Source organism: Pinus tabuliformis, chromosome 9 (assembly GCF_031772625.1).
Source record: "Pinus tabuliformis cultivar Carrire ecotype Pingquan chromosome 9, CPIR1, whole genome shotgun sequence".
NCBI classification, from domain to species: Eukaryota; Viridiplantae; Streptophyta; class Pinopsida; order Pinales; family Pinaceae; genus Pinus; species Pinus tabuliformis.
In genome coordinates, this window is record NC_142307.1 from 1,708,712,346 (window position 1) to 1,708,740,026 (window position 27,681).

At 40.0% G+C, this 27,681-nt stretch overlaps 2 pseudogenes; both read left to right on the forward strand.

Annotated features, from left to right (window-relative positions):
• Positions 1-24,791: 24,791 nt before the first annotated feature.
• Positions 24,792-26,191, forward strand: LOC149155505 (lycopene epsilon cyclase, chloroplastic pseudogene; annotated as a pseudogene).
• A 7-nt stretch (positions 26,192-26,198) lies between these two features.
• Positions 26,199-27,390, forward strand: LOC149155506 (mitochondrial outer membrane protein porin of 36 kDa pseudogene; annotated as a pseudogene).
• The last annotated feature ends 291 nt before the right edge of the window (positions 27,391-27,681 follow it).

Here is a 27,681-nt window from a genome sequence, read left to right on the forward strand (position 1 = left end):
AACTTTTTAATGTGGCATTGGAAGCATTCAGACTGGTAATACATGAAAAAATGATAGATATATGATGAGTATTTAAAGACTCCCTCCCTGTCCAGCTTCACTAGCTGATCATGTATTTTGTTGGCTATGAACTTGGCATAATTATACTTGACAGCAGGGGGCTGTCCTGGGCTGTATGCAGACAACAGGACCAACACTGTTTCATCAATGTGCTCACTTGTTTTAAAACCCAGCACAGAGGATATCATATCTATAAGCAGCTTTCCCACCTCATTGAAATTGTCATATAAGAAAGGAGGCGAGCCTGTAGGCTGGCAGTCCGTTCTCATGAATGTCTTGGTAATTCTTGCAATTTCAGAGCTGGAAAGCTTGGCGCCTTCATCCAGCAAATAGTTCATGGAGAAAGGAAACAATAGCTGAGTCTGTTTGAAGTCAAGCATCTGGTTGATGGAGTCAGGAGTAATATGAAAGAGTATGCTCCCAGATGGAGACTTGACAGCTCTCTGATTTGGTTCATAGTTCTCAGCACACAAGTGGATAACCTCAGGAAAAATATTAACAGAGGGAAGGAAATAATAAGGCAAATTGGATTCCCATATGCCATACATGTCACAGTTGTTTATAAAGCTGTTTCTTAGTTGGCAGAAGGTATTCAAGTGATTTTTGTCCCCAACTAGATCTTGAATGAGGTAATCCTTATTAGCCAGAGGCATGGCTTCATGTTTTTTGTTTGGTGGATTCATAGGAGTGACACTGAGCGCTGTTGGAGTGGCCATTATAAACTTTTTGATGTTATATTTGGAATGAAGTTTTACAGCAGTAACAGATTGCTGACAACTAACTCTGAGGATTTGCAAAGGAGTTGCAAAATGAGTTCAAGTGAGGGAATGGCCTTCAATATCTGTAATTATGATGAAAAGGAAAACTTTGCAGAGTTCGGATAAGGCTTTAGTTTCTTTGGCAAATTCCTTGGATAGAAGACTATGAGGGAAAATTTTTACAAGGGAATGGGGAGTATTATAGTGAGATTGCAGAGGTTTATGAGTAGAATGTGGCAGAAAGGATAATGCTGAGCTTATTGTAGAGTTTTGATGGAAACCCGAGCTTTAAAATAGCTTCTTGCGGTGATTTCGCGAATTGCCGGGGATTGGCAGGGTTTTCTTTTAACAGTGGGGAGTAGTGAGTGAATTTGGGTAGGTCTTTTAGGCGTATGAATGATTTCAATTCAGCAATTTGCCGGTTTCAGCATGAAAAATGGAGAAAAATGGTAAGAACAGCGTGAAATAGGTGAAATTGGCAAATACCTGGTAAAAATGGCACCGAGGGTTGTCGAGCTGGTGCAATGGTGAACAATGGTGGCATATTTGCAGGCAGCGACAGCGCAATTTGTTCGAATTTCGAATTTTGACACCAACGGGCGAAAAAACGGCACAACAGCTCCCGCACACAACCAATGAAAATGAAACAAAACGGTCGAAAAGGCATGTTTTTATGAAAATTTTGGCATATTAGCGCTTTTGGTGCTTTTTCGTGATGACGTCAGCATGACGTCATCGGCGGGTCCCGGGTACAGATGGGTGACGTGGCAGCTGACTCAGATGAAGACGTGGTAGAGGACACTCTGGCGGGGTGATGACATGAGCAGGTGAGGTGGCAATGACACGGGGCACCGGCGGGGATACGAAGACATGACGTTAGAAGCGACGCAGGGCTGACATAGGAGGGCGGAAGGTGGTATCCGGTTTTCCCCGCACCACCTTTCGGCACAGGCGGTATTGGGGGAGGGGCCTCCGAACACACCAGGGAGGCGACACGTGGCGGGGGTACGGTAGGGAAACCGCCCATCCCCCGGACGTTAACCTCCGGCGGATCAGGGGCTCAAAATGACCGCCCACCGTTGATCTGGGGCGCTGGGCATCGGACGGCTGGTGGAACGATCGGGGTGTCGTGTAGTTAGGCGCGGGACCCGCCCGATTTATAAAATAATACTATACCGCGGGGGGTCAAAAACTTTGGAAAATGTGGGTTGGTGTGTTATGTGCGTCGGCAGCGTTTAATGTTAAAATAAACTTTTTAAACGCCAAACATTAATAATGAGCGCTAAAAAGGGTTAGGTTTGTATACAAAAGGGGAAGACCATGGTTATTATTTTAACCAGAGGTTAAAACAACCCCGGGTTAGAACGCGAAAGGGTTACTAGTAGTCCCAGATGGACTATTATTTCCCTAAACTGTATATACACAGCTATAATGCTATAGGGTGGGATTTTATATAGTTTTTTGTAACAATAGGGATGGGAAAATTTAGTCAGGGAGCTATATAATAGGATTAGAAGTTAATATGAGTTTGTAAAATGGAAATGTAAGGGGAATGATGCCAAGTTTATGATCTGAAACTTAGACATGAGATTTGAATAGGATATGGAGAAATTATTTTACACAAGAAATGTGGCTTCTTTTCATTGTGAAAGCCAAAACTTGACTTGATATTTTTACAAAAATGAAGTGATAACAGGACTTGTTGGGAAGATCCCAAAGTCCTCAAGGGGGTGTTAGTAAGAAACTTTGAGGGGAAGGTGAAAGGAAGTTAGACATGCTTCCATCATTCTGCCATCAAACAACTGCTTTGGCATTTCTTTCATTGATGAGACTAGTTCTGATTGATAATAGAAAATGTGATCCAAACCTTGCTTCTGCAACCTCAAACTACCTACCCAACCTAATACACCTAGCATTTTTTCTTCCTTTTGAATGGGTGCACATAGACTTGCCAACCATGATTATCCTCTTTTCTTTTGGCTGCCCTCCTATCTGAATCAACCCTTATCTCTTCCAAGGACCCAGATTAAGTAGTTGGGCTCCTCCATTTCTCTGCCTATCTACTCTTCTGCCAAGCTTGAACTGTTTGGACAGGTATTCTTTCTCTAGTCTAAAACAAGCAATTTAAACATGGCATGGTCCAGATTGAACTGTTGGGCCATCCATCAAACTAGCGGTGGCATTTAAACTAGTCACTTTCCTGGTCTTTCTTTGGGGTTCATTTTTATCATTCTTTTTGACCAATTTACTCTTTTTGCCCTTTGATAATTCTTTTAGGGCATACCCTCTTCACATTTTTAAACTTTTCACTAATGCCTTTTTACAAAATATGGAACCTTTGCAGCATGAAAAGATGAACATATTTGGCACTTCCCCTGTCAATCATGAAATATGAACAGCTGCCGCAACAGGAGGCTAACAGGTATCTCATGCACCACTATGCTAGGATCAATGTCGGGCATTTCTTCGTATGACCAAGCAAAAACATCATGAAATTTGCAAAAAAGATCAGTATAGAGCTGAATTTCCTCTGGAGTACAAGTTACTCCGACATGGATATGCTTGACAATCCCTGGTTTCACAAAGATGTCGATAGGCTGCGTCTACGTGACGTTTCCCATATTTCCTTCATAAGACACTTGATAAACTTGAATGGGTGTCTGAAGGGGTTGGGATGGGAGACAAGGAGCAAACTGCTCGAGACAGCTAAGCATTTCCCGGTGTGTAGGGAGAAACGAGGAACGATGGTGATGATCAGACCAAGGGGGTTCCTCGAGAGACATGGTCTCGATAATGCCTTCATCAGAAGGAAATATTTCCTTTAAGGGATCCGAAGAAGCGTCATCTCCAAGCCAAGGGGAATGAGCATACGAGTTGGGAGCTCTGCTTGAGGGAGCAGGTTCAGCAGGTGGAGCTGATGCAGAAATAATTTCGACATAGTTGAGCTCAGTAGGACTCAACGGCATCTCATCGCCCCAAGATTCTATCTGATCAGTGGGGGGAAGAACCCACGGATCATAGCGAACGGAAATCATGTTGATAGGAGTGACGTTAGGAGGTGGGAATGAAAAAACACCCATAAGGGCATGATCTTTAAAAAGTCCAGCTCCCACACTCTCATATGGGATGGAGGTATGCTCCACAAAGGGCACGTTGCCTTCGGAAGAGGAGGCGAAGAAGGACAGCTGGTCTACGGTGATGATCTTCCCCTGATGAGGGAAACGAATAACACGAAAAAGAGATGAAGCCACGGCTCGCATGGCGTATGTCCAGCTACGTCCCAGAAGGAGGTTGTAGGTAAGATTAGCATCAACAACTACAACTTCCTCTTCGACCGTCTTCCCTTCCAAAGTAATGGGCAAATGTTGGAGTATATCATAAGGGCGAGACTCTCTCCCATCAAAGGCTTCCAAGGTCGTAGGGGACTGGCTCAGAGTCGGAGAACCAATAGCCTTCCAATAGGCAACAGACATGATGCAATTTTGAAGCACCTTCATCAATGACTGTATGATGAATCGTTTTGGAATTGATGATGACCTGTATGAGGAAGGAACTTTGGTGAGGCAGTCTCGGTATATGGCTTTCCAGGTCAAAAGTAATCAGATCCGAGTCAGCTGGGTCTATGCCACCAATGGACGATAGCAAGGACTTCCTCTAAGAGGGGCAGCTCTGGAGTACTTCTAAAGCGGACATAGTTGACGGAGCCTGGGCTAAGTCCTCAACGATGCTATAGTGCTAGGCAGCACGAGCATTAGCGTTGTAAGAAGATTTCCGGAGTACACCTTTAGGAGGGGGCCAGACGGGCGTCTCAATGCTAGGTCTCTCGATATGGAGCGGACCAGAACTGGACGGAGGAGCGCTAGAGGGGACCTCAGGCTCTTTCCTGGTAGGCAACAGATACTCTTTTGCCCAAGTACTATTGTGGACGGGAATCGTCCCAACCATAAATACTTGAGAAACAAGGGGAGAAGAGGATTGGGCTGGATCAGCCACCATTTGCATTTTCTGTGAGGGAAAAGGTTCTTTGAGTACAGCAGGAGTCCCGGGAGCACCTTTCAACAAACGACTAACTTCAGACCGCCTTGGGCAATCTTTGGTATAGTGATCCTCGTCACAGATAAGACAAGGGTACTTGGGCTTGCGTTTGGTGCCTTCCTCGGGTGGAGGTTTAGGGGAATCCTCCTTAGGTTGATCCGCTTTATTCTTTCCTTTTCCCTTCTTTCCTTTCGAGGCTTTGTCCGCCGTGGTGGACTGAACGACGTTAACCTCGGAAGTACTACCAGAATTGGATACAGCCTCAGAAGTATTTTCATTCGAAGCATTTGACTTTTGCTTCCCAGGGTTCGCGGAAGTTTTATTTGAAGGCGAATTAACGGAACCGATGATACCATCAACAGATGGTGTTGGTGAGGCTTTGGAAGTTCCGGGTCTCGGGGCATCAGGCAAATAATCATATAGCGTACCGGACTGGGAGTAAACCAAGTCAAGGTACTGAGCGCACGCAATAGCCTGCTCTTCAGTTACACATGCCCCCATAGCAATGTCCCGTGCTATCGGACCGATGAATGAGGTCGTGAACCAGTCGGTGAGAAGCTGATCGGGAATCCAAAACTTAATCAAACAATGACGCCGTCTCCATTCATGGATATGATTAGAGATATGTGTAGCCGTTTTCTGTTTTAAGGATGTCAGGAGGTGCGTGCCCATTTCATATCGAATCGGCAACTGAAAATGAGTTAAAAATGCCATAGCCAATGAGTTAAAATCCTGAAAAGATCCGTGAGATAACTCAATATACCATTTAGTAGCAGAGCCAGTGAGAGTCCTTTGAAAAAGGCGGAGCCGGATTGAATCATCAAGCCATGAATTCGATGAACACCATAGATGATAAGTCATGACGTGAGCCTGGGGATCTTCTTCAGCTTTACCATCAATTTTGGGACAATCACCGGGAATATTAGTTGGAACCGGGGGCCAATACGGATTATGAAGAATAGGATCATTGGTCAGTTTGGACACATCCGATAATTCCAATGTTGCTAAAAAGGGTAATTGAGGGTTAAAGGACATCTGAGGCCGCGGGTAGGAGGTGGTACCAGAGTTCCAGCCGGCTGTTGGCTGCCCCCATTGATTTTGTCCAGACGGATTTGGCCCAGGAAGGTTTTGTCTGTAGGGATTTTGTCCACAGGGGTTATAGGATGGCTGACCTTGGATTTGCCCCCTAGCATTCCATTGATTACCAACTTGGCGCAGGAGCAACATAAGGTTGCTGGTAATTCTGATAAGGAATCACCTGCAGTTGTTGATAATTTTGATACGGGGAAAATTGAGTTTTCCCTTGGGATAGCTGGAAACCATAAGGTGGCTAGGCTCCAAACTGAGCCTAGGAGGCAGGCTGTGTTTGATAGGCCGGTTGGGATTGAGATCCAACCTGCATTTGAAGACCGGATTGGGTCTAGAGCCCAGCCTAGGGCTGAAAAACCGGGTTGAGCTTGAGAAGCAACAATCATTTGAGTGCCCGGTTGAGCAGGCCCAGAAGGATGTCCTTGAGAGAATTGAGGCTGAGCCATCTGGCCAGAAGGTTGACCTAGTTGAGATTGAGATTGACCCATCTGCCCAGAAGGTTGAGCTTGCTGGGTGTTGGGCTGTCCTTGCACAACTGAGGGTTGTCCTGATAGACCGGATGGCTGAGCAGACTGGATAGTTGGTTGACCTGATTGGATTTGAGGCTGACCGACTTGTCCAGATGTTTGACCATACTGGACAGTGGGTTGGCCTTGCTGAACGTAAGGTTGACTGACTTGCCCAGAAGGGTAGCCTTGCTGGATACCAGGTTGACCTTGTTGGATGTAAGGTTGTCCCGGATTACCAGAAGGTTGCGCAAAATAGGTAAAAGACGGACCACCAGAGGCCGAAGGTTGTCCCTGGAAGGGTTGTCCTTGTGGGCCTCCAGGTTGCCCTGGATAAGACTGCCCGTAATACTGCTGACCATAAGAGGTTTGCATGTAAGATGGTTGGCCTTGATAAGGTGGTCCTTGAAGATGTGCAGGCGATACTTGGCCACCGCCATAACCAGTGGTGGTCCAAGCAACGGATAATGGGACCGTGACCTCAACCGCAGGCTGAGGTGGCAAAGGTCCATGGAGATAGAGATGAGCCCCTCTAGAATCATAATAATGAAACGGATTTTGAGGATCTGGATTCTGAAGAGCATGCAAATATTGATCGTATGCCCCCCCTGCTGGAATAGAACCAGAAGAAGGTGGGGCACTTAGTGTAGGATCAACAGCTCCGGGTATGGATGCCGATGGACCACTATTTTTTGATCCTGAAGAAGGTCCAGTAGCAGCGGTCACAATTGAAGATGCAGTAACGGCACCGACGACGGGGGTTGAAGAAGCCACACAGACAGTTGGAATAGTCGGGACGGACTTGACAGGCACATTGTGAATTTGGGGAATAAAGGACTCCAAGGTCGGAGTGATGGTGTGCGACCACATAGAACTCGTAAGGGGGGTCCTAGAAGACATAACATCCCTCAACGCCTTATAGCGTAAAGGCAACATAACACCAAGAGGGGTGATACGAAAAGGTGCAGTTTTCGTTGAGGTGGGAATTTCACTGCTCGTCGCAACGGATTCTTCACTTGTGACAGGGGATGTGTCCTCCATATCAGAAGAAGACATTGGGACTGAAACGCTAGGAGGAGTACCGGGAATATCTTCTTTGGAAGGTTCCCAAACGGGGAGGGTTCCAGTGAATTTCGTAAGTCTCGTTCTCTGGAGCGCGAGAGTTAATTGGTTGGATACTCGGAATAACAGGGAGAGTATCACTCACAACTGGTACCTCAGGAGCAATAGAAGAAGGAGACCCTTGGTCACTCGGAATGGGAGATGGGACCAGTGATTCCACCAGGATGATGACTTAAAAATCCTAGGAAGACTAACGAGAAAGGACTCTACTCAAGCTAACGCAAACAAGATCTAACAAGGTAAACGTGAATCGTGGCCGAATAAATTTTAAGACACAGGAACAAAAACTTGACCTTTTCATCTTTAAAGAGTCGAGAAAAGGACAAAAGATGACTCTAGTCGCCTTCGAATATTTAATGAGCCTGAAGTGACAAGTGCTCAGATGGACCTTTTCTTTTAGGGAGTCCGAAAAGGAACGAAAGTGACTACTCTGGAGAACTAGGCAAAAGGTTTACCAAACAAATCCGTAAAACTGCATATACACCTTGGCAGTCATATGAAAACCAAGGACTTTCCGTATGGCAGTCAATCTTCCTGAATGTTGTGTTTGGTGCATTATGGCTTGTAAGGCGGCAGACACAGCTTCCTATGGATAAAGGATGATAACCTAGTGGGGTCTCCCAGCATATACTCGACGGTACATGGGAGCACAATTCCGTGCTAGACCACTATTGAGTCACAGAAGGAGGAATCACCCAACCTTGAGTGGAAACAAAAGTGACTAGGTTTAACGACGCCGGAGCACGTCTCTAGCCTAGACCTCTAAAATGTGTGCGTTATGTTCCAATGTGTTGTTAGATTTATTTAGTTCATTTTAGAGTTGATCTTTGATTATGTTTCAGTTTTCAGGCCTTACCGTGTGTATATAACAAATCCTAGGATGCAGCTAGAATGAATGAAATATCCTTTTTTTTCGATGAACACCTACCTATGGGAGGGTAGAGAGATCATTCCCCAACAAAGAAAACCAAGACAACAAAGCAGTCACTCAATGCAAGCAGACATCAATTCCTAAAGTGCACAGATACTACTAATGAGAGATTTAGTCATTCGCTTTTCAATATGCAACTTGAAATGAAAATTCACTTTCACTTTCGCATGCTAAATGAAATACAATCCTTTTGATTTTGATGTCTCTTAAATCTAAAAGAAACCAATAAGCAATAAACAAATGTGGACACACGGTTGATCCAGACAATTGTAATCTATGTCCGGGTAGTGAAAAGAAATCGAATCAATGCCAAGATTGGTCCAATAACAACCACTAAACAATCAACCAAAAGTAAGCAAAGGGGAAGGCTCAATCAAACCAACAACAAGCTGCAAACGAATCTCTGCAAACAAGCAACCAAGCCAAACTGATCCAAAAGACTTGAAACAATGAAACTAGGTCACAAAGCAAGAAAAACAAGATTCATTCCACAAAGCTCACAAGAGAGTGCCTCAACCTCTAAATAGTGAAAAACAAGTTATCAAACAAGTGAGAACAACAAGGGACTAGCAAGACTGATGGATTCAGGAGGCAAAATTGAAAAAATCAATTCTACAACAATCAGCGTGGGTGATACACAAGCAACAAGCACTGATAAAGAACACACTGCAGCAACAAAGCGATGTCAGCGCGGAAGTACACGAATTTTCCGTGATGGTCCGATTTACAGAACCGTCGCGACTGTTAGGTGTAATTACGCGATGAACATGATACTACAAAAGGGGTGACGCGATGACAGCGCGACTGTTAGATTAAAAGCGACGATGATGTTCAAAACAGTAACAGGCGAACAAAAAACTCCCAAATCAAAGACAATCAATCTTTAATCAAATAAGGGCATTTCCCAGATCAGGCCAGGAAACTCAGAAGACTGGTAACTAATCCCAAAACTTCGAAAGAGACCAAAACAAAAATCAAGACAAGAGTAAACAAGAAAATAACAAAGGCCATTGTTGCATCCCCAGCGGAGTTGCCAATTTGTGATGCAGGAAAGTGTTCCCTCTGCGGATGGAGGCAACCCTCTAGCCCTAGAGTGGGTCTAGTCACAAACAAGGACAGATCAACAATAGCTTTTCCTAAACAGTCATAGTTGGAGGCCTACCTCAACCGGTGGCCGATGGAGTTCCATTGCGTTGCTCTAGCTTCCGCTTCCTTCTCCTAATGAGTAATCAACCTGAAACAATGCAAAGGAAATACAACAAAGCACGTAACTGGAACAACAATGATCTATTTACTCACAAAGTAAAGAAGTCATGAGCTATCAAGTACATTACATACAAGACATAGGAAAACATCATTGATTGCATTAATAATGAAATAAGAGTAAGCTTACAACCAAAGTCTTAACGTCACAAGCCTTCTCAGAGGGATCCAACCAGCATGTTCCTCAAGCATTCACTCTTTGAAGATGGATCTCGCAACACACAAGTCTCTCTCACTCACAAGTGTTACACAAGATTAAAGGCACTTCACAACCTTCCTCAGTTATCAACAATTTCACACTTGTCCCACTCACACCAACTATCTAGAAAACTCACAAATACTAACGGCACTATCAGCAACCATTCCCAAGAACTAGCAGCATATAGTAATGGTGAGAGTTTAAATAGGAGAAGGAGTCTCCATGAAAGGTGGAAGAATGAGCTTATCTCCAAGGAGGGTAGCACAAATGATGGAACAACCACGCCAGAGAAAGGAGGGCGACATAAACTAGGCCAACAACCAGGTCTGGAGTCATCTTTAAGGTCGACTGTTGGAACAAATTCGCCCAATCTGGATCATCGCGAGCACATAATTGGTCCTCCGCGCTTACATCACTATTGAATAATGTAGCTAGTTAGGTCATAGCCAAAGATAACAAGCGACAGTCGCGCTGGCACATAAAATTGGACCATCACGGGAATCAGGTGTACTTCCGCGATGGCAGCGCTTCTGGGCTGTTTTGGAGCGCCTTTCAGCGCGTTTATTTAGCCAACAGACGCGATGAGGCAGAAACCTTTGGAAAAGTGGGTCATTTGGCAACATCAGAGAGCATTTGTCTAACATGAGCATGTATGACTTTGGACACATGACACAGTAGAAAGACTGGGATGAAGGCAGTGACAAATTACTGTGTAACAGGGATCATCCAAGATCTTGGAGCAACCGATTTTCTGGGGGTCTAGGAAGGACATTTAATAACATTGCGGAGGCATATTCACTATGGTTAATACTTTTCTTAGCCAAGAGTGAAAATATTCAATCCCTAATTTTTATTGGATACTTGTTGTGATAATCAAAGTATTAAACGACAAAGCCTTCACAATTGTTAATCATATTTTCTTTTTGATTTGAAGGGTCACTCACATGTCTCCCCAATATGCAAACATCTCATTCTTTCATGTTAAAACGGAGTTGAATTCAGAAGTTAATCGTTTGTCTAAAATTGCATCCAACCTTGAACTTGGGACCCTAATAAAAAATAGGGTTGCAGGCACAGTCCAAATTCTTTAGATATGGTTTCAAACATTAACCCAAGCCAGAGGCACGAGAGGCTCATTGTTCTAGAAAATAACTAGTTGCATCATGTGAATAAGGTTGGGGTGGGGGAAATCCATTCCTCTTTCTCACTTCAAGCAGCTCCACTCATGGTTAATTTATGTGTTGGATGGAATTCCCATAAGCTTTTTGGAATTATGGATGCTTTCTTTTGTATATGGGTTTGTTTAGATTTGGTAGAGCTATATGCATGGTGGTGTATCATTGCAACATATAAAAGAAGTGGCCACTTGTTGGTTTATGGGTCGTGTCTCCTTCATTCAAGCTCACAAAGGTAAGTCCCATTCAGAGGATTTTTGGAAATCAACTACTTAGATCCCCTTTCCACTTTTGTGCCTTTTCATGGCTTTAATTTGTTTCATCCCATATATACAATTATGTGATTCTAGACTTGGGTGAGAGGCACTCTAGGTTGAATCCAAGTATTGTTTAGTTTCAATTTGCAACCAATCACTCCCATAGTTTTCTCTATTATGGGTTGTGTTCATTAGACAAGGTAGAGATGGATATGGCATGTTAATTTTCTTACCCCTAGCAATCAGGTAATTAATTCTGAGCAGAATTACATTTGATGAATGAAAACACAACTAGGATATTAACAACATTAAATAAAATGAAAGCAAATTTACCAATATCAATCACATAAATGACACATATTCTACCCAATCACATTTCTTCATTAAACTTCTAATCTTATTTGGGCTCCTATCCTAGGATAACAACATTATTGGAAAATTCAAAGTGGCAGCTTATTAAATCAATTTTCTTTAACCTTAATAATTGCTTGTGAACTTAGTTAGTCTTTTTGTGTTCTTTATTTAGATATTTTCATCAAACAAATATCAAGACCATAAACATCAACAATAGAGGACACAAAAACTAGGTTCTCAACCAGGGAAAAACTCCTCCAAAGGGAACCCATAAAACTCTTATCTTCTTGTAGAATCTACTTCAAATGAGACAACAAAGACCCAAACCCTAGACCAAGTCCTTCTCCAAATACCAACTCATTCCTTTCATGGAGTCCTTCCTTGATCCAACACTAACCAACTTCATAATGCAACTTCGACCTCCTAGCTTCAAGACTGCTTCTTTGACCTGCAACTTTGGCCCTGTAAGAGTTGCAAATACCGTAATCCAACTTCCTCTTGAGAGCTTCCTTGAGAAAGATAACTCCTTCCAAGGTCAACGAGGTCAAGACAAAGTATTCTTCCTTCCAGCAACAAGATATTGTACTTCGTCCTATTACAACTCGGTCTTGCAATTTCATCTCCTCTTAGATGTTGTTGAAACCTTAATCCTTCGCATGTGTGAGAGAGATTGAGCCCAAAAATAAGATTTTCGTGCTTCATTTAATATTTTAGACCTTTAATTTCTTCTTCTTTTACCTCCCAACTACATATCTAACTTCCTTCTTGAGATCGAACTCGTGAGTGAGTGGATGTTAAATAAGGTCAAACTTCTTCTTTATATAGCCTTTCCAAGGGGGACAAATTCCCTCCTTTAGGCCGACTTGAAGCTATCAGGGCCAAATTGGAATTTTGGAGTTTCCATGACTTTCTAGACTCCAAATAAATTCTTTTTCTAATTACATTATTCCTGGAAGGGTCTTATAAACATGATGTTGACTCCTTTGACTCATGACAATAAATCCTAAGACCTAACAAACACCAGAAGCACGAAGAACATGCTTTTACCTAGAAGGCCATAAAAAATGAGCATGAAACCCATGCTTTAAAAAATAACTTTTTATTTTCTTCTTTTATTTGTTATATAGGATACATATTGAAATGAATACAACAATTATGAATACCAAAACGAGTTACATTTTCAACACTCCCTTGTAACTAGGGAGGTATTCATAATTGTACCATCAATACAACATCATTGTCAAACTGAAGGATTCTCATAAAAAAATTCAGATTGATAAGCCAACTGTAAGCATCAACAATATAACCAACATTGTCAGTAAGGCTTATCTTGACAAGCTCAAATTTATTTGTGAGCATTATGTTGGGAGGATTTACATGTGATACCACACTACCTCTACAAGGTACATACCGCATCAGGATGTTCACAAGGTACATCCTTTTAAGAATATTCTTATCTTGGATCTCCACTCTTGAGTCCTAAAAGAATATCAATCCTCTTTGACAACTCTTTTCTTAGATTCCCGCCCTATCCTCAAAGAGTGTTAGTATTAGGTTCGTATTGGTAAGGGGTTAAATAATGTGATTTTTAGATGTATTTTCCAATACATAGTTAGATTAAGGGTATTGTTTAGTATGCTTCAAATGCACACAATATATTAGAGGTTCATTGAGTGAAGCCCTCGTGTGGGCTGCACTGTGTGGTCAACACGCAAGGGCCGCATAAGGGGGTCAGTGGAAGAAAAGAGCTGATGGAAGAAGAGGATATGGTATTATCACACAAAGAAGAGGACATGGTATTATCACACAATAACACAGAGAGAGCACTATGAATTATGGAAATGAGCAACAAAATGTTGGGGAACAAGTGTGGGATGTCTGGAGAAGGAAATCATAGAACTGGTTGGGGGTTGCGGGTGCTTGTATACTGGTCTAGGCATATGTGGGTTTTCCAATAAATTTATGACAATGAATGAGAACACTAGGACAACATTCGTGTTATAGTGGAGAAGCATGGAACAATGGGTTCAAAAGTGTTAATTTTTATTAGGGCTATGTTATTCTTTGCTTTAGATATTTTCATTTCATTATATACACATTGAATTCACCCATAACATCATAACATTAATCATTAACATATGCAATTATATAGAAAGAACAATATCATCATCGATGTAGCATAACATAAAGTAATAGTAGACCACAATGGGGAAAACCCTTTCAAATCCTTCTTCTTATTAGATTGTCATAAAATGTTCAACAAAGAGAGAGTAAAATGATCCATATCTTCAACTACAAAACTTATCCAAAAAAATCAACCAAACAATATCTCGAAGATGAACCCAACAATAGTACTAATCAAAATCACTGTTTACCAGCCTGTGGTCAACTATCATCAACTATTCGAATATGTAATCAACTGTCAAAATCAAACCCTAGGTTCTAGTCGCATAGAGAGAGATGTGTGTGCGATTGAAAACTTCTCGATTGCATGCATAGGCTTGCATGCATGCAATTGTAACCAAAATCTCGTATGACAACCCTATAATTGAGAACCAAAAACCCTAATCACACGTGCAAGCTTCAGAAATTGCAATTTCGGAGTTAAACGAACCAACTTCTGTGAACTAACCTCAGACTTGTGCGAGCCAAAACAAAGAAAGAAGAATGATTGATAATCTCCAAATGAGGGTCACTTGACTTGTATTTATAGCCATCTAAGGGTGTCCAAATTATTCTTTTGGGTTGACCTATCCTTTTGTTCTCATGTGGGTTTTCATATAAAAATATATATTTTTCATTAATCAAATTAAATTATTTCAAAGGCTAGGAGGGATCTCTCTAAATGAGGAAAACTATCCAAAGGAGGGAATTTGTCTCCGAGCTACCAAATTAACACTCCCTTTGAGCTAGGGAGAAATGATCGACTGCAACATATGTCTCACATAAGTATATCATCATCATCAAATGTCGTCTGTGTTTATCTCTGCTCATATCTTCTTACCTCTGCTTGTCTCTGTATCTAGTCTCATATTTTGAACACTAATCTAAAAGAAGAAGAATTTGATATTGGAGGGGAGTTCAAGCTACCACCCTCTATCCATCGAGGATCACATCTCAACTCAGAATCCAATGAAAACGAGGAAGTCTTATGGGACATTCTCACCTCAAGTCATCTCATAGGGGAGCACACGTCTTCCACCCTATGTCAAGAAATAGACGAGATGCAATATCTCATCCATCCTATTGCTTCCTGATCTTCCCAATAATGAACCTCAAGAGTCATGTGGTAGAAAACCTTGCATCATAAGCTTAGGTGAGATACCTGACTTACCAAAGGTAAGGATCACACACCCCCAATCCCTCTCAACTCGTTGGCTAGACGAGGTGTTAAAATCCCAACCAGCCCAACTTGTGGGTATGATGCAAACTGGGGTATACTCTACTCTACCAAGATAGAAAAGCAACATCTTCCACCCTGTGGGTGAAAAATAGGGACGATACCCTGTTCTCCAGAGATCCCTCAACCCCAGGAGCCCTACATCTCAATTCCTCACCCTGGGAGCTCAAACAGGGGGGAAGATATGGATGAATGTCCTTGATTAGTCTTTCTCTTCGTAGATCAAAAACATATCAACATGCTCATATCTAATACTTGCTTAAAAAACTCACTGAAGAGTTCATTCATACTTCCTCATACATTACCAAGAGAAACGATCCTCTGATTTCCTGTTCACGTAAGACATTACATCAAATATTGTTATTATAATAAATACATGCCACACAAGAATACCTTATTCATCCTCCCTCTCATGGAGAAAGCAATCATAATCCTAAGCTTGTCTCATACAACAACATTGTCTCAACACAAAAAACATATCTTAGTCCCAACAACATACGAGATTTTCTTCCAATCGGAACCCACTCTTTATTGTCACAATGTATGACTGTCATATTCATAACCTACTCAAACTACTCTCCAAAGAATTTCCTTAGCCAAACTGCCTCGCAACTAGTTATGCTAGCAACCATGTACTCAACCTTGACCATGCTTAAAGCTACATAATTCTATTTCCCGCTCATAAAAAATGTCATGGCAGATCCCAAGCTAAAGTAGCACCCATATGTTCTCTTTCTATCAATAATTATTTCCAACCTAATCAACATTAGTGTATTTTTGCAGTCATGCATCCCTGGAAGTATATTTCAGACCAAGATTGATCATCCCATGCAAATATGTAAAAAATGTGCATGGTGGAAACCCAATGTGTATGAAGCGGTTCAATTAGGAATTGACCCAGGTTGTTCTCCACAAAAAATATGTCTAGATGGGTGTTACAAGTAACATCAATGCATTAATCAGTTGTTGGTTTCCAATTCAGGTTTAGCCATATCTCTGCATAACTTTTTGAAATTCAGGTTCATCAGGGTTGTTGTAACTTATTCAGGTCTCACGGGGAGCATATCTCGTTTATGAGTTTGTTCTTTATTCTATAACCTCATCAAAACCTAACAAATCTATATTTTGAGACAAATCCAGATATTGACTCACATGAATATCAAAAAGGATTTTGGATCCAGAGCCATAAAGATGTTTACAATTTTTCTTTATGAAAACTCCATATGGGAAATCAATTCTTTTTTTGGTGTAGGTCTCTGAAAGGTTTGATATTCTGAAGAAAAATATCCTACATTCACTGGGGTACTGAATATTGCATCAAAGCCTGATATGCAGAGGTAAATTGATGCAAGATGAACTAAAACTCCAAGATTATAATGTCACCCCATCATATACCATCTTTTTAAATTTATGACTCCATAGAGGATATTTTGGATCGAACAAGAAAATGGGTGCAGGGGGTGTTACTGGATCGAGTCTTCCCAAAGGACCAACATCGAATCAAGGAGCTTCGTCTTTCAAAGATATTCTAAATGGAAAACCAGATGCCTCCCCAAATCCAGACAATCACACAATATCCCCAACCCCTATATAGTGGAACAGTTGAATCATGTCAAACCAAAAATTCACTGTAGATCTACTAGAAACAAATGATCTGCTCACAACATATGAAGCTCAATCTGTTATATGCAGGTTCAACAATTTTTTGCCAAAGCCAATGGATCTTTTTCACTGGATCTTCACCAATTGGTCTATAAACTGTGAGATCCACCTCTGCTCTAAAGGCTTCTTCATAGTTAAGTTTTCTTCATCGGAGGAACGAGATTATATTCTGTAAGAAAACCCATGGTTCTGGGGATCTACGAGACATTTTGTTTCTCCCTGGTTCCTAGATTTTGACACAAATACAATAGTAGTATCAAAAATGCCAGTTTGGGTTAGAATACATAATCTCCCACTAGATTTTTGGCATCATAATGTACTATAAGGCATTGGGAATCTCTTAGGGCGATACAAAAAGACAACCACACAAAGAGCTGAAGAACGAATCTACACCTTCGCCAGAATTTGTGTGGTTGTGGATCTCAACAAAGGATTGCCAGATCACATCCTCCTGACTCACAACAAGCAGTGTTGGACAGAGTTTCTAGATTTTGAAAACACGACTTTCAGATGCTGAATATGTAGATAGACAAGACATCTACAAAATTCATGTCCAGAGGTCAAAAAAGGGCCACGAAGGAAGAATAAATAGGGGAAACAACCCAAAGGATGGAAATTTTCTTAGCATCTACCCTAAGATGAAGTGGATCCCCTTACCAATGAAGAAACCCAGAATCCACAAGAAAATGTAGAAAAGAAGGAAACAAATCATGAAGCATCAACAAATCCAGGTCCCACAGTGCAGAAGGAAGGGAGATCAAAGTCTAAGGAACTGGGAGGATACAAATGTCAACATGTTTCAGATAGCTCAGACTCAGATAAGGAAGTTCCAAAAATGGAGGAGGGGAACCAACTAGCTCTTGTAACAACCACTCCATCTCAAGGAGAGTGGTGGAAAGTAGAAAATAAGAAATGGAGGAAAGGGTAACTTGTTTCTCTATAGTTTAAATGTATTGGCTCTGTGATCACCAGTCTGGAATTGCTTGAAGAATGCTTTAAAGGCATCTACAACATGTAATTTTTTTTTCATTAATAAAATTACGATTTTTCCTAGGATTTTTTTTAATGATATGTGAAATTACAAATATACTAATTGATAAGAAACACTAGTTCACCCCCCCCTCATTATTTCAAACAAGGTGTAGAGAGATGCCATGGTGGAGGAGTATGCATCCATCATGAACAATGATGTTTGGGAAGTGGTGCAGAGGCTAGAGGGAAAATATATAGTAGGATCTCACTGGGTCTACAAGATCAAGCATGGAGGTGATGGGAGTATCAAGAAGTACAAGGAAAGATTCATGACCAAGGAGTTCTTGTAGATAGAGGGAGTTGACTATGACGAGACCTTTTCCCTAATTCCAGGTATTCATCTATTAGGGTTGCTTCAACTATTACAACACAGATGGGGTGGAATATCCACGAGATGGATGTCAAGACTACCTTCCTCAATGGGGTTTTTAAGGAAGAGATTTACATTGAGCATCTAGAGGTATTTGAGACATGCAGTTGAGAGACACATTTTAGACTCAAGAGAGCCTTATATGGGCTTGTTTTAGTTGCTACAACACCGCCCAAAATATTTTCCCAACACCAAATTTTTGGGTCCCCCTTCCTTTTTTTAGGTCCCGAGAGTTATGCTTATGATTTCGAGCCGGTGAAATATTACATTGACATGATTGCCATCAAACTTTACTGATGCCTATGCTTTTGTGATGACATTTGATCCTAGTATATTTCAATTTTAGGGTATGATGCACTAAGAGTCTTATGCGTCCTCAAGCCTTTATTTTCTACCATATGCATTGTAAAGGAGCGAAGACTTCTTATGTTAATGACCATGACATCACTCAAACTGCATTAGGGTTTATGAAGCCATTATCTTTTCCATGCATCTTTAAAACCCTAGATTATCATGACCAAAGCTCCAACCTTGCTTCGAATTAATATTCACCCTCTAGAATGCAATTTCATAAACACTCTTGGCATTTGCTTTACACTATGGCATCGTGAGGGGAAGAATCATGTTGCATACCTGTGCTGCTCCATTCTTGTCAATTAGAGTTTATGGCATTTACATATTTCAAAATGGTTCTAATATTGCTTCTCCATAAATGTTCATGTAGGTTGCATGAATTAGGAATTAAGAAGTTATCAAAATTATGCAGATGCACACCTTTTGTATGTCCCAGTTTTGCAATTCCACAATTGGACTAGAAGACTTATCATTATTAGAAGAAACTTTAATAATGCTACTAGCACTAGCTTACCCATGTTTCTTAATGTTACATTTGGAAGACCTTATATTCTCCATGTTGGAAGCAAGAGTTTAGTTGGCTTCATACTTGAGCTTATTTTAACTATGGGGAAACCATATACAATTTATATCGATTATCATAAGAGTTCTTTTCACTGGTTGAAAGGGAAATGTTTTATTTTATGTAAAGTTTGTTGAGATTTCTTTTAATTAAATTTGGAGAAAATCTCGTGAATGTGACAACAATAGGATTTGTTGCTAAATTGACTCCATTTAATCTCGATGAGGAGTTATTGCATCCTATATTTGTTGTGAGTGAATTTATGATTCAGTTTCTACTCCCAACTATAAAATGTAAGCCCATAGAGGCAAATGCGTAATGAGGGATGTGAGGTGAGTGGGAGAGTAGATGAGAAACTCTACTGTTGTAATCTTCCAGTTGATGAATGAGATTGTCGATGCCTCTGTTTGGTGGACATAGCCTAGATTGGTTGGGCGAACCACGTTAAAATCGCTATGTCTTCATGTTTGTTTATGCTGTGTGTGATTATTTAGTTTCCGTTGTGATTTTTGCTCCAACAATTGGTATCAGAGCTTACGTTGTTGAGCTGGTACGTGCTTTGAGTTTGCTGCCTGTGATAGAGAGGCTGAGAGGCCAGGTCTGCTGTGTGTGATAGAGAAGCTGGCGGTGACTCTGGATCAACGTAAATACACAGTGCCGTGGGATATATCTCTGATTTCCGTGTCGTTCACTATGTCTGAAGGCTACGTGCGGTGGGATGGTCATAAATCCAAGAGCTGTTTGGGCTGCGTTTAGACTGGTGATCGTTTTTTAAATGAAACTGGTGGCCGTGGACTGTGAGATTGTGGATCGGTTTTCTGTGTTTAAGCTGGTTAAGGCTGCGTTAAGGTAGTGTTGAACAGTGCGGTGGACTATGAGATTGGCAGCGTTGAACGGTGGTGAAATGCCATTTAAAACAAAAAATCGGTTTGCACCTTTTTTTTTTTAAGAACCATTTAAAAATCGATTTGTGTTCTAAATTTCGATATACATTGTATTTATTATATATAGTTTTGAAGTCATTTAAGATTCGATTATTTTGAAATTCATTGTATATCGATATTGTATATCAATTTGATTTGTAATGTGCCATTAAAAGGGCCAGGCAGAATATCCAAACCAGCCGAAATAACATTTCAAATATCCTAAAAATTACTTGTTTTTGATAAGTGCTGTGAAGATTTCCTTCTACTGGGTAAGAAGAAAAATTAAGCTATGTCAAAAACACAAAGTGCTCGATTTGAGATCGAGAAGTTCAATGGGAAAAACAACTTCGAGATCTGGAAAGTTAAGATGTATGATCTACTCGTGCAACAAGGCATGGCGAAGGCGCTATTGGGAAAAGCCAAACAACCATACACCATGAAAGATAACGAATGGAGTGACATGGATGAAAGAGCACTAAGCGGCATTCGATTGTGTTTGGTGGATGATGTTTTGTTTAACATCGTGTCAGAGAAAACTGTTGTTGGTTTGTGGACAAAGCTTGAAAAGCTGTACATGACAAAATCCTTAACCAATAGGATTCTTCTGAAGCGACAGTTGTACAATTTGCGCATGAAGGAAGGTACATCTATTATTGATCATTTGAATACTTTTAATACTCTCTTGGTGCAGTTAGAAAGTATAGAAGTAAAATTTGAATCAGAAGATAAAGCTGTAACTTTATTATGCTCGTTGCCCGAGTCATGGGATCATTTTGTTACTTCTATAAGTCTTAGTTCATCAAAAACCCTTGAGTTTGATGATGTTGTTGGAGCTTTCTTATCTGAAGAAACAAGGAAAAGGTCAAATTCAGAAACCTCTACATCAGAAGCAATGATGGTCAGAGGTCATTCTAAAGGAATATGCTTCAGTAAGCACGACAACTCGCGGTCAAAATCGAAAGGGAAGAAGAGTAAGGTAAAGTGCTGGTTTTGTGGCAAGTCAGGACATTTGAAGAAGGACTGTTGGAAGAGACAACAAACATCCAAATTAGACTCTTCGACATAAAAGAAAGAAGCAAACATGACAGATACAGGTTCGGCATCCGTTTTAGGCATGAGTGATGAAGTGTTATCAGTTAGTTTGTCTAATCATGATCAACATTGGTTGTTAGATTCTAGTGCGTCAAATCACATGTGCATTCATAGAGAGTGGTTTAAAACTTATAAATCAATCAATGATGGAGTACTTTACATGGGAAATGATGTCACATGTAATATTGTGGGAATTGGAAGCATCCAGATTAAAATGTTTGATGGGACAAATAAAATATTAACTGATGTAAGACACGTGCCTGAACTCAGAAAAAATCTCATTTCACTAGGAGTACTAGACACAAATGGATATAAAACCGATATTCAAGGTGGAGTAATGAAAGTTTATAAAGGAATTTTACTAGTAATGAAAGCAAAGAAGGTTGGAAATCTTTTTCAGTTAGAAGGAAGAACAGAGTCAGAACATGCTTCTATAGTATCTGAAAATGACAATAATTCTACTTGTCTATGGCATCAAAGGTTGGGCCATATGAACGAAAGAGGATTAAAAATTTTATCTGATCGTAAGTTACTTCCTAGTTTAAAATGTTCTAAGTTAGATTTCTGCAAACATTGTATATTTGGGAAACAAAGTAGGCAGAAGTTTAAAACTGGAAAAAATACTAGTAAGGGAATAATTGAGTATATCCATTCTGATGTTTGGGGTCCATCTCCTATAATCTCATATGGAGGATCGTCATATTTTGTATCTTTTATTGATGATTTCTCTAGAAAGGTGTGGGTCTATATGTTAAAGAAAAATTTTGATACATTCATAGTTTCCAAACAGTTTAGAGCATTAGTTGAAAACATCACTGGAAGAACCATTAAATGTTTAAGAACTAACAATGGTGGTGAGTTTACTTCAAAGGAATTTGATAATTATTGCAAGGACGTTGGGATCGAAAGACATAAAACCACTGTATATACTCCTCAACAAAATGGAGTTGCTGAATGCATGAACAAGACTCTCTTAGAGAGAGCAAGAAGTATGCTTAGTAAAACCAATTTGCAGAAGGAATTGTGGATAGAAGTGGTTTCTACGACTTTTTACTTGATAAATCGATCACCATCAACTTCAATAGGATGCAAAATTCCTCAAGAGGTATGGAAAGGTCATCCTTGTGATTATTCTAAACTGAAAGTTTTTGGTTGTGATGCATATGCTCTAATTCTGAAACATCAATGTTCTAAATTAGATCCTAAATCAAAAAGATATATCTTTGTTGGATATGGTGATGGGACTAAGGGATATAGGTTGTGGGATCCTACTACTCACAAGATCATCATTAACAGAGATGTTAAATTCAATGAATCTTCACTCAATAATCCGGATGTAGATGATAAATTGAAATAGGATAATGTATCTAAGTTTCAACATATTCAGTTTGAAACCAGTTCAAATACTGATGATAGTCTAGATGAACAAGTTTCAAATGCAGATCATGAACAAGTTTCAGATGCAGATCATGAACATGTTTCAGATGCAGATCATGAAGAAGTTCCTACAAATAATAGTTAGAAAATTGTGGAAGTACCAGAAACATCTTTAAGGAGGTCCACGAGAATCAAATGTCCTCCTAAAAGGTATGATGATTATGTTACTTCGGTTGCTTTAATCGCTAATGATGATGAACCTTTGTGCTATTAGGAAGCTGTAGAAGGTTCTAAAAGTGATAAGTGGAAAGAAGCTATGAAGGACGAGATGATGGCATTAGACAAGAATGCCACATGGGATCTGGTAGAACTTCTTAAAGACAGAAAAACTGTGGGATGTAAATGGGTTTACAAATTGAAAAGGGGCGTTGATGATACAGAGGACAGGTACAAAGCAAGGATGGTCGCAAAAGGTTTTTCTCAGAAAGCAGGAATTGACTTTCATGAGATATTTTCACCAGTTGTAAAAATGGTTTCAATTTGGATTGTGTTAGCATTAGTTGCTTTACTTGATTTAGAATTACACCAACTAGATGTTAAAACTGCATTTTTACATGGAGATTTAGATGAGGAGATTTACATGGAACAACCGGAAGGGTTTGTTCAAAATCACAACAAGAAATTTGTTTGCAGGCTCAAGAAATCATTGTATGGTCTGAAGCAGTTGCCTTGACAATGCTACAATAAATTTGATTCTTTCATGATGAGTCAAAATTATATAAGAGTGAATACGATCATTGTGTTTACTTTAAGAAATTGAATAATGGCATGTTCATTATCTTAGTGTTATATGTTGACGATATGCTTTTAGCAAGCAAAAGCATAAGTGAGATCAACAGGTTAAAGGCTCAGATGGCTAGGGCGTTTGATATGAAATATCTAGGAGCAGCAAGACAGATTTTGGGCATGGAGATTTTCAGAGACAGGAGCAATGGTAAGCTGTGGCTATCACAAAAGAAGTATATTGAGAAAATACTCTTGAGGTTTGGTATGAACAATGTGAAGCATGTTTCAATCTCTTTAGCTTCCCATTTTAAGCTTTCTTCAAGTTTATGTCCTAATACAAATGAAGAAAAGGAATATATGTCTCAAATTCCATATGCCAATGTAGTAGGTTGTTTGATGTATGCAATGGTTTGTACACGACCAGATATTTCACATGCAGTTGGGGTTGTTAGCAGGTATATGGAAAATCCAGGAAAAGAACACTGGTCAACAGTGAAATGGGTGCTTCGGTATCTGAGAGGCACAAGTGATTATTGTATCACTTATAACAGAAGTAGTGAATTTGTTTGCGGATATGTTGATTCTGATTTTGCAGGTGATTTGGATAAGAGAAGGTCAACTTCAGGATATGTCTTTACTCTTGCAGGTGGAGCTATAAGCTGGATGTCAAAGCTACAAAACATTGTTGCTTTATCCACTACAAAAGCAGAATACATAGCTGCTTCACATGCTTGCAAAGAAGCAGTTTGGTTGAAAGGTTTGTTTGGTGAGTTTGGTAGGTTGCAGGACAATATCAAGTTATTTTGTGATAGTCAAAGTGCAATTCACTTGGCTAAAAATCCTGCCTATCATAGTAAATCAAAGCATATACCTATCATGTACCATTTTGTAAGATAGGTTATCACTGAAAGGGGAGTCTCTCTTGAAAAAGTGCATACAAAGGAAAACTGTGCAGACATGTTCACGAAACCAGTTTTGTTAGAGAAGCTATGATGGTGTCTGGCTTCTTTTGGCTTGCAAAAAAAGATAAAAATAATAATGGAACGGGGTATCAGGCTAATTGTTGTCAAGGTGGAGATTCTTGAGATTTCTTTTAATTAAATTTGGAGAAAATCTCGTGAATGTGACAACAATAGGATTTGTTGTGAAATGATTCCATTTAATCCCGATGAGGAGCTATTGCATCCTATATTTGTTGTGAGTGAATTTATGATTCAGTTTCTACTCCCAGCTATAAAATATAAGCCCATAGAGGCAAATGCGTAATGAGAGATGTGAGGTGAGTGGGAGAGCAGATGAGAAACTTTGTTGTAATAATCTTCCAGTTGATGAATGAGATTGTCGATGCCTCTGTTTGGTGGACATAGCCCAGATTGGTTGGGTGAACCACGTTAAAATCATTGTGTCTTCATGTTTGTTTATGCTGTGTGTGATTATTTAGTTTTCGCTGTGATTTTTGCTCCAACAAAGTTATAGGTGTTATGTGGCCTTTCATTCGGTTGCAATATAGCTGTGGAGTCATATATGTTGATGTCATGTCACATTCTCAAAGAGCTTCTTGGTGGAAGTTGCAACCGCTTAGACTTGGAGATGAACTTTCGGACTTGGTAGTCATGGGGTGTGGTCCAATTAGATTTTAACTAGTAGCAGAATCAGCTAAACACGGCCTAGTTGTGGGTCTTGTTGGGCCCGATATGCCATTTACTAATAATTATGGTGTGTTGGGAGGATGAATTTGAAGCTGTTGGTCTTGAAAATTGTTTAGAGAAAAGTTTGAAAAAATACAATTGTGTATTTAAAAGGAACAAGCTCCCCTTAACTGATGATCCTATGATCATATGAGTCGAAATATCCTTCATGAAGAAAAGTAAAAAAATATTTGGTTGTTTTCAGGTGTGTTGAAGACAGAGTGCTATTTCTCAATTCCAAATTTGGGAAGTTTATTGAAGCAAACGATGGTCATAATGTTCTCTTTTGTGAAAATGGAGCGGTAGTTCCTTGTAGGGTTGTTACCGTTGCATCAGGGGCAACGTCTGGAAGTTTTTTGCAATATGAGGTAGATGGTCCACCAGTGGGTGTGCAGACCACGTATGGCACGAAGGTCAAAGTTGAAAGCTCTGCTTACGACCTTGAAATAATGCTTTTCATGGGATTACCAAGACTACATGAACTAAAATAACAAAAATCTAATTTGAAGTCCAACATCTCTTTATGCCATACCATAATCATCCACATGTATTTTATTTGAGGAAACTGGTTTAGCTTCACGCCTTGCAATGTCATTTGAACCATTGGAGAAGAGACTAATTACATGCCTAAAAATGTTGAGAGTACAAATTTCACATTTATATAAGGAGGAATGGTCTTAAATTCCTTTTGGTGGATCATTGCTAAACACAAGACAAAGCATTTTGGGCCTTGAAGCTGCAACATGCGTGATTCTCCCATTCACTGGATTTTCTGTTGACTTCTCTTTTTCAGAGGCTCCATCATACACAACAACTATTGCAAGTTGTCTGAAGGATGAAAATGGTGATGGAGCTATAATGCCATAACAGCCAAGCACAACAAATGCAGCGTCTAGAGCATGAGAAAGTCTTTGGTCTCAAGGGAAAAATTGGCAATGGGTACTCTTTCTTTTTGGGCTTGAATTGATTTTGTAGTTGAATATTGATGGGACTAGAATGTTCTTTGAAAAAAATTTCAGCTACCTGAGTGGATGTGGAAATGATTCATTGGGGCAAGGATTTCTTTAATTGATCTTATGTAGTTTGCATTGGTCATGTTTATCATGGCTCCAAATTACATGCGTTATTGTTTCATAAAACATTTGATATCAAATCCAAGAGGAGAAAAATTGATGCAGACATATGCGACCTAATTTGGGAATGAGAAATGTGACCTACATTCTTTCTTGGAGAATTATGCTCTTTAAGTTGCGTGCTGAAATGGTAGTGATCTCCCATTAATATCTTCATTGGCGACTTGCCATCTCCACATGTCCCAATTCTCAAGTGCAACTTGGCCTTACCAATAAAAATTGCAGCCTCCCTACTTAAGGTGCATGCCATAGATTCATTGTGCAAATTCTAAGCACAACCTCCCTTACAACTGCAAAATGTGACCTTTCCTTACCAATAAAATTTGCAACCTCTTTGTGCAAGCAATATAATGAGTACGCAAATAGTATTGACAATATTCTAATTTGTAACAATTGCCTTCCCCAACAGTCAATATTATTGTGCCAAGTGTCCATCACGCACGTTTTTCTTTAACTAGGAAAGTCAGATTCAAGCATGAAGTGCTACACAATAGTCACATTAAGAAAGGGAAACTATTAGGGTCTACATTTCAGTGAGATCAGACTAGCATTTACATCGACTAGTGTAGAGAAAAGGGAACTATTTTCTCGAGATCTCAACACACAACACAAGTATCAAAACATAACGTGGATGTGAAATTTGATATAAATTTGAATGTCTTAACAACAACCGCTCTTGGTCAACCCGTTCCACATGAAAAGACTATTTTCAGCTTCAAAATACTAGATCAAAAGTCTTACAAGGTGGACTTGCAATACTTTCATGATCACGTGGGATTGAGCTCAAGCATTAGTCTGGAACCTACTCCCATTGGTGAGGTCTCTGGTGCACTTGGTAATGATGAAACTTCAGTTGGTGATGATATGGCATTTGACAACACGTCAAGCACATTTTCATTGCAGACATTGGTGTTTCAAAGGATGAGTACATTGCAATTGTGATCTTAGCTAATTAGAGGTTAGAGGGACACTATAAAGGCCTCCTATCCACATATAGTGAATCTTATTTCAAATACTGCAACTGTGGTTGAATTCACCCACAATTTTTCGACAAATGAGAACACTTATACAATTGAGAGTTCTCATGCTAATGATCATCTTACCATAATGAAATCAAGACTTGAAAATCATCGAAAACCTGGCACACTTATCCAACACAAGTGGAGTCCTAATCACTAGTAACAATTTATGGAGAATTCGACACTAAGGCTCTTGATAAGAGTGCCAAAATTGGTTTGTCATTGGCATTAAAGCCTTGAGATGATCTAAATGAAAAGCGATGAAAGTGATTGCTAGAGAAAATGAAGTCTATGAACTTGAGCGAATTTAAACAAGTCACACTTCTGATATGCATTAAAACTAGAAATTGAAGATGCACTTGGTCTTAAACCCATTCAAGGCACATGTCACGTCCTCAGTTGGCAGTGATGTTTTTCTTTTTGTGACTTGCATTGTAATTGTGAGATGTGACCAGTTTGAGGTCGCAAATTGCTTTCACAACCCTCTCCTTCCCATGCAACCTAACGATGTGACTTGTTCTAATGAAACTC